This window comes from Peromyscus californicus, unplaced genomic scaffold (genome assembly GCF_007827085.1).
Source record: "Peromyscus californicus insignis strain IS unplaced genomic scaffold, ASM782708v3 Scaffold_6__1_contigs__length_162567912, whole genome shotgun sequence".
Taxonomy (NCBI): domain Eukaryota; kingdom Metazoa; phylum Chordata; class Mammalia; order Rodentia; family Cricetidae; genus Peromyscus; species Peromyscus californicus.
Genome location: NW_026294584.1, coordinates 76136769 through 76148979, shown reverse-complemented (window position 1 = coordinate 76148979; position 12211 = coordinate 76136769).

The window sequence follows — 12211 nt, the reverse complement described above, 5'->3', positions numbered from 1 at the left end:
TGTTTGAATTCGTGACTGCCTTTGATGATGACGCGTAATATGAAAGCATAAATGAAATAAACCCTTTCCTCTCCAAGTTACTTTTGTTTATGGTCTTTCATGACAGCAATAGAAAACATCACTAAGACATTACATTCTGCAGTTTTACATGTTTACATGTATGCACAAATGAGATTTAATGTCACAGAGTTCCCTAACATCTCAGAAAACCAGGGAAAGCCCACACACCTCCATCTCAAAACAGAATTCACAGTGAAAGAGGCTCACCAGTTAAATCTTTGTCCAAGGACAACCAAGTAGAGGAGAAAATCATCCCTTCCCATGTTTAGAATCTGGAGACGGTCCTGACAGGAAAATATGTAAAAACCTTTTATCTTGTCTTAAATTCTATGAGCTAATAATTTTATTAAACCAGTCCTGAATAAAACACATCTTTCTTATATTATTAAGTAAGCTTGTTCTGAACCAGTTTTTACGTTAACATCATGTATATCTTTTATGTTCTATTACACGTTGAAATGTAGGACCACTTCCTGCCACATAGATTTTCCTCCCCTTATTGAGAGCCTCTTGATTGTTGCTGATCAAGATAATGTTTAGGTAATAAAACACAAAAGAATATCAGTACATATTCCGATCTTCTCCCTTCACATATGCTCTGTGCTTCCCACAGCACCAATGTTGGATGTTTTGCTCACATCAAGTCTTCTTTGTTAGCACTGGTAATTCTACATGTGCTGAGGCTATAGTAAAACTCAGGAAATTATTTTATAAAGAAGTTTATGTGGATGTGCCTCCCATGGGAGGCCTTGCCTTCTTGTGTGAAGGAGTGGGGGGTGGGTTGGAAGAAAGAGGCTGGGGGGTGGGAGGAGGGAAGAGGAGGATCTTTGATTGGTGTGTAAAATGAATGGAAAAAATGTCTTAATAAAAAATACTTTCAATAACAAAAAAGAATTTTCTATGGGGCTAGGGAGATGGCTCAGTGTGTAACAGTGCCATCAATCCTGATGACCTTGAGAACCAGATAAGGGCAGGAAAGAACCAATTCCCGGACTTTACCATATGACCTCCACATACATGCTGTGGAATGAACACACACACACACACACACACACACACACACACACACACACACACACACAAATGAATAATTGTAAACAAAATTAAAGAACTTTTTTGCTATATGGATTACCTGCAAGAAAGTCTAGAAATGACCACAAACAATATGACAGTCATCAGGCATTAGAACATCACAGTTCACACAAGCAACAGCTTGAGTTCTTTTGAGGATGTAAAGCAAATAGGACCCAGTTCCTGCCCTATGGAAGTCATAGTTTTTGCTTTTTATTTATGAAGAATTGAATAATGAAGAAGCATTTGTTGTAAGCAGAAACTGAGGGTTAATAGTGGGAAAATTCTATATTTGGTGAGGCAAAACAAGAGAGATCTTTTCCATCCCAGACAGTACCTTTGCTGGGCTTTACCTTTGGTGCAGTTAGCAAGCATTTTCTGCACAAGGTAGAGAACTAAGAGTCATACTGCCTATCTTAGCTAGGGTTTCTATTGCTGTGAAGAAACACCATGACTACAGCAACTCTTATAAAAGAAAAGTTTTAATTAGGGTGCCTTACAGTTTCAGAGGTTGAGTCCATTATCACCATGGTGGGACATGGCAGCGTGCAGAAGACATGGTGCTAGAGAAGGAGCTGAGAGTTCTACATCTTGATCTTCAGGTAACAGAAAGTAAACTGTGTCGACACTGGGCATAGCCTGAGCATAGTCCACCCCCACAGTGATACAATTCCTCCAATAAGACCACACCTACTACAACAAGGTGACACCTCCTAATATGCCCATACCCTCTAGGGGTCATTTTCTTTCAAACCACCACATTGCCTTTGCAGCATCTATCTATCACAGCTATTCTGCATTCTGTTACAGCATATTAATCTTCTTGTAAAAAAGTAGGTGACTGGTCTGAGGGTCATTGTTCACTATTGACATTAATTATCAACTTTCAACATAAATGTGTGTTAAGAGAGCTGTGCAACTGACAGAGCAGAGATTTAAATAGTTTAATGAATTATAAATAATGAATTTGTTATTAAATATTTAATTGGACATAAAACATGCCCTAAACACTTTTAAGTGTAATGTTCAGCATCTGGGACAAGGAAATGGATAATCAAACAAGTTTCACGTTCATTCAAGGAACTTATTACTTACCGTGGAGCAGCAGGCCCAGGGAAAATGTGTTATCCTAGAATAAGAAAACATAAACAGCAACTTGCTAAACTGTCCTGTCATCATATCCTGATGACTTGTGAGTTGAGATGAGAAGGGCAGACTGAAAACATTACTAGTGAGTGTTGGCAAAGTGACGGGAGGAGAGCTTGAGGAGTTTCACATCATGTCATTGGAAATGTTATGAAGAACTTAGACTGCTCAAGGCTAAATTCTTACCAGCAGTTGAAGTAACCCTTGTTCCTGTTGGAGGAACAGTAAGATCAGAATGGGGCAAGAAACTTTAAGTTCAAAAATATCACAAGGCTATTTATATTTCAGGTAAGTAGGCTATCTACTTTAAACACAGAGAAATTCCATGTTTCGAGAATTTCCAGCAGAGAAAGAAGAACTTATTATCATTATTGTCACATATTTAGCAATCCAAAGATGTTGCCTACATGTGAGTGTTGTGGTTTGGATAAAAGAAGAGAACTCACTTACCTCGTTCCTAAAGACACTGAGTGAGAAAATATGGTATCAATCACTAGAGTTGTTTATTAAAATGACTTTAAGTATTTGACAAATGTATTAACCCTTAAAAAAATGTATGGTAAAATGGAAATCATATTCACCCCCCAAATATTCTAATATATACAAGCAAAACTGCATACAAAACCAGAAGATCAAAAGTCTGTTGAAGCCTGCATCTGGGTTTCCTGGAAGTCTGAGTGTGAGAAGTTAGGAAAGATCCACTAAAGGGAGAAGAGGGAAGCTGTGGTATTGTATTCCCCCAAGTATTGTGCATGCTAATAAACTTATCTGGGGTCAGAGACAGAGCAGCCACAATATTAAACATAAAGGATAGGCAATGGTAGCACATGCCTTTAATCCTAGCATTCCAGAGGCAGAAATCCATCTGGGATCTCTGTGAGTTCAAGGCCACATTGGAAACAGCCAAGTATGGTGACTCACACCTTTAATCCCAGAAAGCAAGCCTTTAATCCCAGGGAGTGGTGGTAGAAAGCAGAAAGGTATATAAGGCATGAGGACCAGAAACTAGAAGCATTTGGCTGGTTAAGCATTTGACTGGTTAAGCATTTGGCCTGGTTAAGCATTCAGGCTTTTGAGCAGCAATTCAGCTGAGACCCATTCTGGATGAGTACACAGAGGCCTCCAGTCTGAGGAGACAAGACCAGCTGAGAAACTGGTAAGGTGAGGTGGCTGTGGCTTGTTCTCGTTCTCTGACCTTCCAGTGTTCACCCCAATAACTGGCCTTAGGTTTGATCTTATTAATAAGAACTTTTAAGATTCATGCTACAGGAAGCAGACTTGATTCACTGCCAATGGTGTCATTTCAGATCTGACCCCACAGCAGTAAGGGAATACACTGTGTTGTTCCAAACCAATAATGTGTCACAGTTTCTTACTGTGGCAAACAGAACCTAGTTTAAAGAATACAGCCAAGTTAAATCAAAGAAAAATCAAAATTTCTATTTCTAAACCTCATAATTAGAGGAAGTTTTGAGTTCTCAGAACTTAAAACAATTCCAGAAAGATAGCATATATTTATATATTTCACTGTACAGATACATAGATAGATAGATAGATAGATAGATAGATAGATAGATAGATAGATAGATAGACAGATGATGGATAGATGGATGGGTGGATGGATGGGTGGATGGATGGATGGATGGATGGACGGATGGATGGATGGATGGAAAGACAAAGCAAAGCACCAGCGCTCACTATAGTAACATGACACCTCCCAAAGACAGAATTGAAAGAAGCTGGGGTATCATATTTGTGGGGAAAATGTTTAAACTGTTATTGGCAACTATAAAAGTAACTCTACTAAGTCACAGTTACAGCCAAGGTGAGAATGTAGGGAAAGTATTAGCCAAATTTTTAGATGATATTACTACAAATGAGCTTGCCTATGGGCCAATCTGATAGAGATATTTTCTGAATTAAGATCCCTCTTCCCAGATGACCCTAGCTTGTGTCAAGTAGACACACAGAGAAAAAAAGGGAAGGAAGAAAGGTAGGGAGGGAAGAAATAAAGGAAAGGAATGGAAAGGGAAGGGAAGGGAAGGGAAGGGAAGGGAAGGGAAGGGGAAGGGGAAGGGGAAGGGGAAGGGGAAGGGAAGGGAAGGGGAAGGGGAAGGGGAAGGGAAGGGGAAGGGGAAGGGAAGGGAAGGGAAGGGAAGGGAAGGGAAGGGAAGGGAAGGGAAGGGAAGGGAAGGGAAGGGAAGGGAAGGGAAGGGAAGGAAAACAAAACCATACCAGGGCAATCTTATTATTTATGAAGGAGTAGCTCATGCTTCTCTAATAAATAGCTCTATTTTCTTCTTACACAGTTCTGCTCATTTCTGAGATGAGGGAAGAAAACATGTTGTATGTCAGTTTGGGGTATATGTTAGAATTTACATGGTTCTGGAGAGCCTTGAGTTCATGTCTATCATATTTAGTATCATTAAAAGAAAGTGGGTGATTCTCTCTTTTCTATTTCAAACAAAATTCTTGCTTGTTCTCCTAGGGCAATATTAAATCTTCAAAGTTTACCAAAAATTGAATAGAAGAAAAGGATTAAAATATCAACTTTACTAACTAACTCTACTAAACCCTAGCCACTATTAATATTTATTGTTAAAGATTCTGGCTATCATAATAAATTCCCAAAATTTGGTAGGTTAGCATAATTCACCACATTTATGCTTATAAAAAGTTTATTTTAAATACTTAGACTTAGTAATCAGTCTTCCATGAGGTCAGCCAGAGACCCATGATCCCCCAGGGCCTTGCATCTTACTAACACAGAGAGGGCCAGGCAGACAATCGGCAGGGGTAAGTCTGAGGAGTTTTACATAGCTTCACTGCATGGCATTAGACAGAATGCATTCATATAACTACACATCTCACTCATAAGAATGCTTGGAAATCTCATTTGGCCTTGGAATTAAAAGATAGAAAAACAAGATAGAAGTATGTAAAGGTCTTATGCAAATTCTTCTACTGGTTCTTCTAGTACTCCCTATCTTTATCTACTTACCTTTACCTACTAGCTTATTTCCTTTTATTCCTCCTCTAATTTAGTTTAGTCTGACCATTTTTGGCTCCTTGCTGGGTTTGAATCATACCTAGGACTTTGCCCCCAAAGGCTGATGTAGCAGCTAGCTTCCCATCATTGACAAAATGCCTATCAAAACAAAGTGAGAGGGAGGCATATTTTACTGAAAGACTTGGGAGACAGAGATTCTGTGGGGAGATGACAGCAACTCACAACATAACATAGTGTATGGGAAGTAGAGACTGGTATTCTCTGGCCTTTGCATGTTACCCTTTTTTCCCACCTATACCCCAGCCTATGCAATCATTTATACTAGTATCCTAGGAGTCCTCTTATTTTGCTTAATCCTTTTTACGAATGGCCACAGGTATACACTCATGGGTGTGCTCCACTAACCTCCTGAATGCTCCTCAAATTTATCAAATTGACAATCAAGATTAGCCATTATAGGGTGTGAATTGGAGGTTTGGTCTCAAATTTATGTGGTGATATATTGTGAACCCTAATAAATTTGCCTGAAGTTCAGAGAACAGCTACTAGATTAAACATGGATCTCTGTGAGTTCAAAGCCATCCTGGACTACATGAGATTGACTCAGTCTAGGAGACAGACAGAGCCAGGCAGTGGTGTCACACACCTTTAATCCCAATACTTGGGAGTCACATGCCTTTAGTCCCAGCACCAGGAAAACTGAGACAGGAAATCATATGGGTGGACAGAGAAAGGTCTATAAAGCGTGAGGAGACACGAACTAAAGTCTTTTGGCTAAGGAAAGTTTTTCAGGCTGAGGAGTCCTAGAGGTAAGAGGTGGCTTGTTCCTTTGACTCTCTGATCTTCCAGCTTTCACCCTAATATCAGGCTTTGGGGTTTGTTTGTTTTTTTTTTTTTTAATAAAAAGACCATTTAGCAATTTGTGTTACAAATATGGAGAGGTTTTAGATCTCTACAGGTTGAAGCCCAGTGGAAGGTGAACACATCTCAGGGGCATCTCTTCAGAAAGGATTGGTGCAGTTCTCACAGGATCTGTTTAGTTCAGACAAGTTGTGGACTGTTACAAAAAAGGAAATCTCCACTCCTCCATGTTCTATCTTGACATGGGATGTGAACTTCTCTCATTTCTATATTCCTGTCATAAGTGACATAGGGATGTCACAGGAGACCGACTAGGTACAGCCACTTGATCTTGGACTCTTCCTCCAAAATTTCTTTATGTCAAATAAAATATCCATTCTTGGGTGTTCTGTTATAACACAAAATATATTAAGACTCCCAAAAAGTCTGTTTAGGCCCCTGCTAGTATCTGCAATGTTGTTCTTCACTGAGAACCCCTAAAACTTGCTCCATCATTCAGAGAGGCACACCCTGACTCCCACACCATTCATATCAGCACTCTGACACTCTCCATCTCCTCCCATGACCTTTTCCTTCATCAAATCCATCTCTAACATAAAAGCACATGTTCTTTGTGCATCCAATTGTTGTGCTTGCTGCACTAAAATGTAAGATCCTAAAGTTCCAGGCTCTTGTCATTTCTTTTCATCGGTATGTGGACCCTACCTAGAATGCTACCCGGAAGCTTTCTATCAAGTTGATTGAGTTTCTTAATAAGCACTTCAAATATGCAAGTACTGCCTGGGGTCCCAATCCTGAGACCAGCCTGATTATACTCCCTCTAAAACATCTCCTTCTGTTTCCTGTTGTTGTAAACACTCATTGTGAAGAGCCTCTCTTTCCCCCAAACTTCAGGTACTTAGGCCCTGCTGATGCTGGTTCATGTCTCTTTGAAAACCAACTGTTCATGTGGCTAGTATGAAACCTGAGAACTGTGAGGAGAAAGAACAAATCTCCGACTGTCCAATTAAAGCAAGCTTTATTAAATACTGGTCAGGAAGATGGACATTGGCCAGGAGCATACCAGGGATTCCCAGACAAAATGGCCATGTGCTACATTGCTCCTGATGCTTATAAAAGCAAACCCATGAGGTTACATACTTCCCGCCTTCATCCAATCAGGGGCAAGCATGCATCCTAACATGCTTTCTACCCACATATTGCCCACCTAGCTGTGATCAAGCTCATCCTATGCAGTTGGGACAACCAACCTTATTTACTGAAGTGAAAACACAAGACTTGTTATCTAACATGAACAACAGCCCCCAGCATTTCAGGAACTTCTCTGTCCTTGGGCAAGTAGGGTGTAGAGGTTAACTTGAGCTGGCTGCCTTCTCATACCAGGACAGGATTAGGTATGACAGCATTCAGCTCAGTGGTGTCATTGTCCAGTGCCTTGTGTGTTTTGCCATACAATGTAAGAAATGTCTTATCCAGTTAAACTTTCCTAGGCAGTTTTAGTAACAATCTAGTAGGACACAATTTCTTCTAAATCATAAGAAGGCAAACAAAATTATTCATTGAATCATGTCTAATTAACTCAATGGCTATTGGGGCTATAGTATTTGATTTAAATAAGTCATGTAATTTAGTACAGTTCAAATTGCTCAGTTGTATTTGTTTATATAGTAAATGAGAAATCCTTAAATAATTTATGTACACATCTTTTCATATCATTTTATAGATTTTAAACATAATCCTATTTTAAATGACTATAGATATTTTATTACTTGTTTCTGTGATATGTTGTTAATTTTTAAAATTAAGCACTTTCATTATTGAATTCATAATCAGAGAAGTCAGATCTATTTCTAACATTATTTCTACAGGGAAAAAAAATAGTATGCTTTTCTTACCAAAGGACCTGGTGACTTTCCATGGTAAGTAGATAATTAGACCAACAAGTTGCTCATAGAAATAAACAATTTGAAATGATGACCTAAAAGATGACTGGGAAAATTAAATGTTTTTGTTAAACAGACAGGATTTTTTTATATTTATTTTTAGTGTGTATGTATGTGCCATCTGTGTGTGTGTATGTGTGTGTGTGTGTGTGTGTGTGTGTGTGTGTGTGTGTGTGTGTGTGTACAGGAGTGTCCATATGCAATGTTAGTGATTATGTGTGTGTGTGTATGTGTGTGTGTGCATGAGCTCAGGCACAAAGAGTACAAAAAGGTTTCAGGTCCTCTAAATGGGGAGTTATGGATGATTGTGAGTCACCTGATGTGAGTGCTAAGAACCAAACTCAGCCCAAGGACAAGACCTTTTTTTCACTGATTTTTCTTATATAATATATATATACACGTATATATATATGCTATTTTTATAAAATCTGGTCATATTTTGATAAATTCAGTTTTATTAGAATAATTTCAATCTCTAAAACCAAAACACTACTCTTTATTTAGACATTACAATTCCCCGTATGAATGCATATGTTCTGTGTAGTCAGCAATTTGAAGGACAGGATATGAAGAGCCTTATCCTTGACACACCAGAATTCCCAGACAATTTAAAATAGCCACTGGATACATCAGACTCTCATTTTATTCAGCATTGAAGGCACCATCTACCTAGAGCACTTTAAGTTGTTCCATTGAGTTAAACAGTTTCAGTAGAAACTAGCTGAACTTAACCAACCTGGGACAAACAGTATTTCCATCAATCCATAAACCTTGTGCCTGTGGAGCAAATTCACTCATAATTCAGTTTTTACTAACACCTAACACTGGTGTAGACACCGAATGCCTACATCATTTTTATTGCAATTTTTTCACAACCATTACAGGAAACAAAATCTAGAACTATATCTTACTAGCAATTTATTTCTGGCTTATTTTTGTTTTATCATGTGATGGCACACAGTTCTGTCAGAGACTTCCATAGTTCTACATCGATACAAGGACTATCTGGCATACTGTAAGTTAAGCCTGTCAAAACAAAGGGCAAGGGGCTAGCCGCTTGGCTGGTTGGCTATTTTTAGCAGAGCCCCTTGGGGATGTACTACGTGTATGAGCTTACCACAGGCCTGCGGTTAGCTTTGCAGTTTGCTGTCAGTTCTGCTAATTCACTCCAATACAATCACAGTCTGTGGAAGCTATTTAGAATGGAACCATCTATAAGACACAGACAACAAAACTACAATATCACCAGAGACTGACACACTTGGCAGGATGAGACATACGTTGGTGAGATAATGCATCAAGCAAATAGAGTCAAGTGTCAAATACTGGTCTGCAAACTCACCCTTAGGATAATGGGAGTTAATGGTTTATAAAACTATTGCATAAAGCTAAACTACTTCTCCAAATAGTATTTGCAAAGAGATTTATTGAGATATAGTTCACAAATCACACAATTCACCCCTTTGAAGTGTACATCTCAGTAATTTTAGTTCATACACTGGGTCATATCATCATCACTACTAACTAGTTTCAGAATATTTTCATTACTTCAAAGAGAAATACTATGCACGTTAGATGTCTCTTCCCATTCCCTACTCGCTACCACAGCCCTAAGCAACCACTCATTTACATTCTGTCTGTATAGATCTGCTTAACCTTGAATTTTTTATATTGATAGAATTCTGTAAAATGTGATGTTTTGTGGTTGACTTTTTCCATTTGTCATATTAATTCCAAAGTACATCCATTCTGTCAACATTTTGTTCTTTTTAATTTACAGATATAATTCTACTTATAATTCTTATAATTCTACTTTATGAATCTATCATATTACATTTATCTGTTGGGGTCACTTGTACTGTTTGGCTACTATGAATAATGCTTCTGTTAATATCCATACTCTATGTCTAGTAGGTCATTTGATAACTTAAGGTTTAACTTCTTGGAAACCAGCCAGTGTTTATCCGTGGTTCAGTATGGGTGTCGCAGCTTTCCATAACCACGCCAGCAATTGTTCCCTTCTATTTATGACCATAGGCTGCCTTAGTCATTGTTCTATTGCTGTGAAGAGACACCATGACCAAGGCAGCTCGTGTAAGAGAAAGCACTAATTAGGGGCTTGCTTACAGTTTCAGAGGCTTAGTTCATTATCATCATGATAGGGAGCATGGTAGCAGGCATGGCATTAATAAAAGGCATGGTGCTGGAAACGTAGTTGAAAGTCCACCCTTATTCTCAGGCAGAGAGAGAGAAAGAGAGAGAGAGAGAGAGAGAGAGAGAGAGAGAGAGAGAGAGAGAGAGAGAGAACTGGATCTAGCATGGACTTTTGAAACCTCAGTGACATACCTCCTCCAACAAGGTCATTCCTCCTAATCTTTTTAATCCTATCAGAGTTCCATTCCCTGATGACCAAGCATTCCAAATATACAAATATACACATGTATAGGGGCTATTATTATTCAATCCACCACACAGGTATTCTGGTGAGTGGAGATAATGCTTCACTATGGTTTGGATTTACATTTCCTTAGTTGATTATTATGTCAAACATCTTTTTACAAACATATTGATAATTTACATATTTTCTATAGAGAAATGTTTATTTGCATTTCTGTCTAATTTTCATTTACAGTATGTATCAGCATTTCATTCTTTGTGTTAGCAATTAATGTTACATAAATTAACATTGTGTGCTATGGCATACTTCTGTATCCATTTTTTTTTCAGTTGATATCACAAATAGAAAAAGAAAACGGTAAAGGGCAGAGATGGTCGTTAATCTGGGACACTCACTCCCTTGTACATTAGCAGTCTGGCTCCCAGTCCTCTTGAGACTAGACTGCAGTTCTGTCAGTACACTTCATGAGGCTTTTCCTTGCAGATGGCAGATTATGGGGTTTCTTCACTTCCATGATCACAAAGTCAGTTTCTCATAGTAAATCTCTTTCTCTATATTCCAATAGATCATCTTGAGAACTTTTCCAGAAATTCCTAATAAAAATCACCATGCAAAAGGACATTTCTGGGAGAAGACTGGACACAACTAAAAAGTTAATATGCGGTATCATAAAACAATATACTAATGTGTTATAGATATCAGTGTTGCAAGAATAATAAATGCAAGGTAGGAACAGCAAGCTAGAAGAAAGTAGAACAAGCAGTCATTTTAATGCCAGCCAGTCAGTTGAAGGAGTCCACCTCAAGACTATTCCAATGACAATAGGGCCTTGACAAAATAAATAACAGAAGGCTAAGCCCCAGAAAAATGTGTTCTGGGAGAGGTTATTTAGCATCAAAGAAAGTGGGAGACTGAGGAAGCAAAGAAATTGGACAGTATCACTCAAAACTATATGTGTAAAAGCCATGGTTGCCAGGGTTCAATTTTTAGAAGATAACAGACTACTGGGGATGTGGGGTCATGTGAGAGGAATAAAGGGTTGCCCCTCAAGGATGCCCCATCCTCTCTTTCTATGCTCCTTCACTAAGGTTAAGGTCACTTGCTCCATCATCTGCTCCTGCCATTACTACCTGCTCCCTTCACCAAAGTTATTTGAGTGGAACCTTCAGTTGTTGGCTAAATAAACACTCTGTCTGGATAAGTTAATTGTTTCAGGCATATCCTTGCAGTAGTACAAAGCTAGCAAATAGGAAAAGAAGGAGAGGAGAGAATGTGGGAGGGGAGGAGGGAGGAAATGGGAAAGGCAAGAGAGGGATGGAAGGAGAAATAAGCAGAAAACCTGATTTATACTTATCCTTGTACTTGTCATGGACTTCTGGAAATCCCAAATTTACTTGTCTTTGTTTGTTTTCTGCTGCTGTGATAAAACACTGACCAAAACTAATGTGAGGGAGGATATAATATTCGGCTTATACTTCTATGTCACAGTCCATCACTGAAGAAAGTTAAGACAGAAACTCAAAAGGGAACCCAAGAACAACTGCCAAGGGATGGCACCACCCACAGTGGACTGGGTCCTTTCACATCAATTATTAATCTTAAAAATGCCCCAAAGACAAATTGACCCCTTATAAACTTGACTCAACTCAAAAACATATCACTATTAAACTACAACTTTTTCCTTGTCCCCAAGATCTCATATTACTATGACAATACAAAATA